Genomic DNA, 7,795 nt, shown 5'->3' on the forward strand with positions numbered 1-7,795 from the left:
TGGAATTTTAGAATAAACATAGGTAGGTATACTATAATAGTTCGACAACTTACTGCGTTTAAAGGAAAGCTCCAAAAACAGTATTGCAAGCATGGCCAAAGCTAAGACAGAATTGCACGTAAGTATAAATTTTACTCGCCTGCAACTCTTGCAAAGCTGCGTAGTCCATAGACTGACTTGCGCCCTATAGGTGCCTTATCAGTCTAGACGGGCCGCATACGAGCTGAAGCGGATACACTTTATAAATACACTCAGTTAATCTTTAAACTGGGAGCTAAAAATATTTTTTACAACAGTGAGAAGTCTGCATTCGTACAACATGTAGCAATTCGGGAAACTTTTTGACAGTAATACTTGATTTTTCCAGGAAGTTGATAGAAATCATAGAAATCCCGAAACGTTACACGGAAATACTCAGTAAAGTTTCGGAATTTTTTTACAGTGCATGGAATCATAAATGCAGAAATTTAATATCATGGCAACTACAACGACTATTGATATACCTGTAGCTAACAAACTATCTCTTTTTGAGCACAGAATAAGAGATCAAAAAGCAAAAACTGTCGTTTAATAATTTTAATTAAAGACACTAGTTCCAAATATTTTTCGCTCTGACACAGAAAATTATGAGAATAACTCAAGGAGAGATAAGTCAAAGATGACAAACAAATCAATCCAACAACACTGTTAAAAAAAATCCGAAACATTCCTTGAAAATATTAGGCAGTTGACGTGCCTAATTTTTGCCAATAATATATCTGGCCAGGAAAGTTCCTTGATAAAAGTAATCGTCCTTAAATTAACCTGGAACATTTTTAAAAATTCAGAACCCTTCCCAATCAAAGTCAGTAATTTTTTTGAAATTACTCAGGAATCTTCAGTGAAAACTTATATACGTATAACGTAATGGTTCGGCATCTTCTTTATTTACCAGGAAAGCTCTTAAAGCAAATATGGCGAAAATAAGACTTATTCCCAATCAACTCCTTCAACACTACAGTATCCGAAAACTGCAATTTTGCCCTTCATTAGAACCCAGTCAATCCGGAGGAGCCGTATATTAGATGAAATAAAAATACGTAAAAAAAAAGCCAAACACATTTTTACACTTGTAGCTAAAAATGTCTTTCACCACAGTGTAAAACCAGCGTTCATAAACTTGTTGAAATCAGATAACAGGTTCTCAAAACCACTTGTTTTTCACTGGAAATTGTATACCCTTGAAATCCTGGAACATTATTTGTTAGTAATTAGGACGTTTCGGATTTTTTTATAAGTAAAATAAAAATAAGGTTTGCGAATCTCTACGTAAACGATAAAGCATCCAAAGTTTGGTGCTGTTGATGTCGGACAAAGTTTTAACTTCATAAATTGCCACAAAATAATCGTTTCAGTTTGACCACAGATTATATGGCAAACGTCCAGTTTAGACGAGTCTATCTGAAAGAGGGGGAAAGTAAAACTTTGATGCGAGTGTTCCGCTCATTTAAATTCTGCTCTGCTAAAGTTGGAGGCTAACACATATTTTCAAAAGCTGGAATCACTGAAAACTATAGCTGCGTCTATTTCCGCCTGTAAACCGGAAGTTTGCCTTTCCATCTAGTCGGTAGTCAAACTTTAATTCCTCCTTGTGCCATTAAAAGAGAAGGTCAGTTTACTCGAAAGGAAATGTTTTGACCAACAACGAATAAGTGGCAACAGTTCCTACGAAACCTAAAAAGAGTCCTCGTTTAATTGGAATGATGCCTCCTACAGTGAGTGACAGCACAGCTTGAGCCTCCATGGTGAACACTGCCATTTCTGGAGAATAACCTACACAATCTCCAGTATCACGTAACGCATCGCATACGTCAGAATTAGCATCTGGAATTTCTGAAGCAAATGACAGCATTAGGAACAAATTGAGAGCCATAAACAATGCTAATATAAGTGGGGCCACAGAAAACTTTACATCGATAGAAACATCGTAAGCAAAGTTGAAGAGAGAGACATAAACAAGAGTTGAAATTAATATCACTGCAGCAAGAGTCAATGAGCGCAATTTCTTGTCTGCAGTGATTATTATTTTCTTTAACACATTATAATGACGATGATGACTCGAAAGTTGAAAGGGTTTCGATTTCAAATGTTGCGAAACATTTCTGAGTTCCTCTTTTAGATGCCAAGAAAATACGCAGTAAAACATTCCATACACGAAGTAAGGAAACATTAAATGTACCGAAAAAATAAGGGTGTTAATTGATATAAAAAATGTTATTAATGATGGATACTTTTCTGAATTGTCGTTGTTCAACAGTATGGGATAATACTTTTTAATAAAACTTAGCTTCATGTCATCAGTCATGAACAGATGACCAACAAAAAGATTGAAAGGAAAAAGTCCCGGTAAGGCAGTCATAAAATAAATAAGTAATTTTGCCTTTTTATGTTTTAACATATAATTTCTTGCTGAAGATAGTGAACATGCTCCATTAAGTACTTCAGAAATGTTGTTACTTTTGCATATTAAAAGAAAATGCATGCACATAGCAATGAACATAACAACTGATGGTGCAAATGTTCTTAGCGAAGCTTCATAATAAAAAGTACTTATTGATAGCACGAACGTAGGTAACGAAAGTAGTAAGGCAATTCTAGAAAAACTGACAAATATGAGTTTCAGTACTTTTCCTGTAGTGTTTAAGCATAAAAATGTATTTATACCACAAAAGAACAATAATATTTGCACAGGCTTATAAATGGATCGTATAAGTAATAGATCTTTCATTTCACTTCTTGTCATTCTTCTCTATCGTTGGCCAGAAATAAAATGATTTTGTGCTTGATTTTGATATTTAAAATGTTTTAACCACCAGGAGTTCTAGAAACGCCTCTTTTTGTAGATATTATACTAGTCTATCTGAAGCAAATGAAAAGAAATATATTTTTGGTCAATTCAAGTTACGACTATCCAAGTAAATACCCACCCCTAAGGGAGATATTTCAGTTGAATATGATGGTGTAGAAGCTGAAAACTATTGTAGGAAGATACAATATTCAAGCAGCACCAATCCATTGTCTTTTGAATGAAATTTCACTTACTTGTACAAACATCACAAAATTACATAATTCTTGTCCTTGTTGGAAAATTAGGATAGCAATTTTTTAATGTTTCTAATTGAATTGCACACTACTCTCCGAAATTAAAAAATGACTTCGTTAATTTATGCTATGACAGTTTTCATTTGCGTTCGTTGTTAACATTGATTTAAGAATCGATAAATTTTGAAAGAACTTAAATCTAGATGTTTTTTTGTGTATTCCAGGTTTCTTCATGTAGCGCATTATATTCGGATTACGTTTTGTCAAATGTGCGTGAGAATTGTCGTGTTTTCTACAGTTTTAACTCTTAGGTCATTTCATATAGTTTTTGTGAGCTTCTCAACCATTTTAAAGATTCGTTCCATTGTCTTCATATAATCTACTTTTTTTTTCCCCTTGTTGTTGGGATTTTTAGCTAAAAATTATTAATCTTACAAAAATTAGTTATCGAGGTGTGTGGTATTCTTTAGATTAAGTAATCAAAAAAAATCACTTTTAATGACTTCTTTAAGACACCAAACACTTTAGTTCTACAAAAAAAAAAAAAAAACAAGAAGTTCTGTCTAGAACTAGACGAGCCTACTTTCTCGTATACCCATACTACTTTCTAGTACCTGATCAATATTCTCAAAAATAGCTAAAATCGCAAATTTTTTCAAACATATTTTTAAAATACTTTAAGCGGATTTCTAGGAATAAAATATTCCTCACTCATCTAAAAAAAAAAAAAAAAAAAAAAAAAAAAAAAAAAAAAAAAAAAAAAACGGAACAAATAAAATAGCAGCAACTTTTAAAGAAAGCAGCTAATACACATTTTTCCATTAAAAAAATCTTCAACAGTTTTCAAAACAAAAAAATACTAATTAAAATAAATAAGCTCATCAAAATAAATTCATCATATCAAAAAAAAAAAAAAAAATCGTTTCTTTTTCCCCTGTTGCCAAAAACATTTTTTAAAATGAATTAATGCACTTACCAAAAAAAAAAAAAAAAAAAAAAAAAAAACAATAAAATGTCAACTTAAAGAAATAATTTTCATTGTCGAAAAAAAAAATCGTCTGCGCATATCTTTATGTAGAACATAAATGACTTCGAGTTTATTCCCCGAAAACTAAATACCTAAATTAAAACTTTAGCGTGAAAATAAAGTCATATCAACAATAATTATTTCGCAGTCAAAACCATAGCTGTGGAGTCGGAGTCGGAGTCAATCTCATTTTGAGATAAAGGAGTCGGAGTCGAATATCCGAGAATCGGACTCAGTCATTTGTCCTCCGTGTATAAATTTTTGCCAAAGCTACGAAGTCAGAGTCGAAGTCGGGGAGTCGGAGTCCGATTAACTTTCGGGCACAGGAGTCGGAGTCGGAGTCAGGTGCCCCTAAATTCTCAGAGTCGGAGTCTGGAGTTTGGCGTCAAGAGCTATTTCCAACAAAATTTGTTTGAAGTTAATCCGCCTTCAAGTACGGAATCTACATTGACTTTCAGTTTCCCCGTAGCGCTAATGTTAAGAGATTTGAACTGTTCAAAATTGAACGGAAAATTGTTCAATTCAAAAAGATATTTTACGTACAAGTTTTTTATAAGAAGCTTTTTCCTACAAAGTTTGTTTGAAGCAAATTCGCCTCACAGTTCGGAATTGCCTTCAATTTCCCCGTAGGCGCTAATGTTAAGTTTTTTTGAACTGTTCAAAATTGAACAAAAAATAGTTCACATCAAAAAGTGAAATATGGGAATGAGGTGTCCGAGATCTTTCGAGCAAAAAAAAGTTTGTTCGAATCGGACTATTTATTCAAAAGTAATTAGGGGGGGACAGACAGACCGACAGACATTTTCCCCCATCTCAATACCCTACTTTCCAATTTTTAATTTTTCGATATTCATTTAATTATTTTATTTATTTTTGACTTTTTTTTGTTTTTCGCGATATTTTTCAGATGCATTAAGCCTTCTTTCATGCTTTTTTTCTTTTTTTTCTGACTTTTACTGGGAAAGTAGGCTAAAAAGGGGAGGCTAAAATCGCAAAGTGCGATACGGTTTTGATTTTGTAATATGTTATTTGGGTCAGTTAGAGGTAGTGTAAATCTAAGTTTGCAGCTTTCAAAAACCTGTGCTCGCTGCGTAATTCGCAAAAAACTGCGAAATTTTCGGACTCTTTTTTTTTTTTTAGTTTTTCCTTTATGACTCCTAAACTATTCAACTTTTGATGTTAAATGTGAATACCCATTTTAAAGCACATTACATTTTGTACAATTTAAGCTCAAGTGGCGTTCTGTACGACCAATAGTTTATGAGATATCCTACTTCAAAATTTTGCCATTTTTGCTGAAAAAAAATATGCTTCGATCACATTCCACGCCAAATATGGACATGAATTCCACTCTAATTAAAAAAAAAGGCATACTGTTATAGCACATTTAATTGGCTTTCATTTAAGCCAAAAACGAAGTCTGTAGATTACGTAGTTCTTTAACAATTGCAAAACAGACCAATAATCGAAAAATTTTATTTTTGATGAAATGAGACAAAACACTTTTCAAGACAATATGGAAGATCCTATACTAAAAAAAGGGGGCAAAGAATGATATTATAAGACTCTAATGTTTGTGTTTATATAAGTTATGTGTGCTGGCAAAACAGAGCGGTTATTAAAAAATTAAATAGGCCAATAGTGGACAGTCATACGCAAGTAACGCGAGCATTCCTTCCCCTACGTATCAATGCCTTTAATACTGTTGAATTTTCGGCCGTATTTCATTTTCGACTGGAAAGTTACCTACCGACTTTTATTTTGAATAGAGAATAATTTTTGTATCAGACGAATTTGTAATGAGATTCAACTATACGAAGACGGACGAGCAGAGAAACAAAGAATAAAGGAAAATGAACGTTCACTCATTCTTTTTGTAAAAGCAAATGAAACTGTCCTGGTTCATCATATCAAACGTAAAGCTTCAGCGGGAAACCTAGAATGAAAAATGTACCCCTGTACACTTTAAGCGCAATATTATCAAATGTTTACACTTATTGAAAAACAATTCAATCAGAAAGTATGGAAAATAGGGATGCACCGAGAAAGATTAACCAAATTGTTTCCATTTTTTCACTTAGCAGGTCTCGATTTCTACGCAAAAAATGCTCGTCTTTATTTACATGAGTTGTGAAAAACAGAATGCATTCAACGTATTTTTATGTACACTGAATGAAACTTCACGGTTTTACGAAGCAATAAATTTTTGCCTTGTTTGTGAGCATACTTGTGTGATGAACTGGTTCTAATGAAACTAAAGGAGAGCCTGAAAGAACTAATCCATTTCTGTAACGTATTAAACAATTCAGCTGGGTGATTTTTAGATGAGTTTAATGAATTAAACTTTGTTGAAGAACTGGAATGACTCTGAGGCGTTTTTACTGTCTTCGAATACATCAGAACGACTGCGCGCTGGCACAATATGATTTATTTGACTTCTTAACATCAGAGTGCTCCTTCGCTTTTCAAAATCGTGTAATAAACGAAACCTCAATGACAAGTTGTTCCCTAGGTTGGGACTTGAGGGCATTGAAGAAAACAACAACCAGAGAAACTGATTGAAACATTATGCGAAACGCCATCGAAAAACAACATTCTCAACAGATCAAGATCGATGATGAAGAGGATGTGGATCTACTTTTTTTTTTTTTTTTTGCTGTTTTTTTCTCAAACATTCAAAATATTTCCTTCCAGAACAGGGCCAAAGTCCAGTTAATTTGCACTCAGCTTTATCATAATTTTTTTTTCAACAGAGGAAAAATGGAATAACTCTTAGATTCGTACTTTTTCTTCACGCAGTTAGTGGATGTGATACCACATCTTCCTATGTCTGGCTAAGAAAAACAAAACTGTGCGGTGTTTTTCAAACGAACTGGTGTAAGGTTGGCCTGCCTACCATAGTTTTCCTTCCTGAAATGAGTCTCGAAGCTTTAGAGATGAAGCTAGTTGCTCTGTATGGAAATGAGGCATCCCCCAATATCCTGCGACAGTATTCAGTTCCACCTGTTCCTCGAAGAAGCATGTAATGCAAATGTGAACCGTCTTTGTTAGTCTTCCACCAAAAGTGTAGCTTCATTCCATTCGTCTCGCAAGTAGCGACATGTAAACAGATGGTTGGCAGAGGAGAATGATGCCTCAGAGCGGAGTTGGTTGAATCCCAACATAAATTTTGAGATTGGCTCGTCACCGATTACAACATTAAACGATCCAGCCTCACCCATCCTTTTCAGACTTCTCTCATTTTAGTGCAAGAAGGGATATATGAGAATATGCTGTTGTTGTAAAACTGATCTTTGCTGCTCAGCTTTGTGCAATCTGCCGTTTAATAAGACTGCCCACATCAACTTTGCCGTTCTAATCGACAAAAATGAAAAAAAGAAATATAATAAAATAGAAAAAAAAATCAACCTATCACTACCTTCCTTCTTCAGTTCGGAGTACGATTGTATTCATCAAATACGCCATAAAAACCAGGACATTAAGTTGTGTTAATTTTTAAGATAAAACTAACATGTAAATGCAGTTTCACCCTTTTGAAATCATTTTGTTTGTTTCTTTTGCCCATAATTATCTTATTCTAATGGGAAGTGTTTTGCACTGAAAGTCTTTTGTTCAAAAATGGTATCCATTCAAAATAAAACTCGGTAGATAACTTTCCAGTCGAAAAACAAAATACGGCCGAAAAGT

The sequence above is a fragment of the Uloborus diversus genome, chromosome 8, assembly GCF_026930045.1.
Source record: "Uloborus diversus isolate 005 chromosome 8, Udiv.v.3.1, whole genome shotgun sequence".
NCBI lineage: Eukaryota > Metazoa > Arthropoda > Arachnida > Araneae > Uloboridae > Uloborus > Uloborus diversus.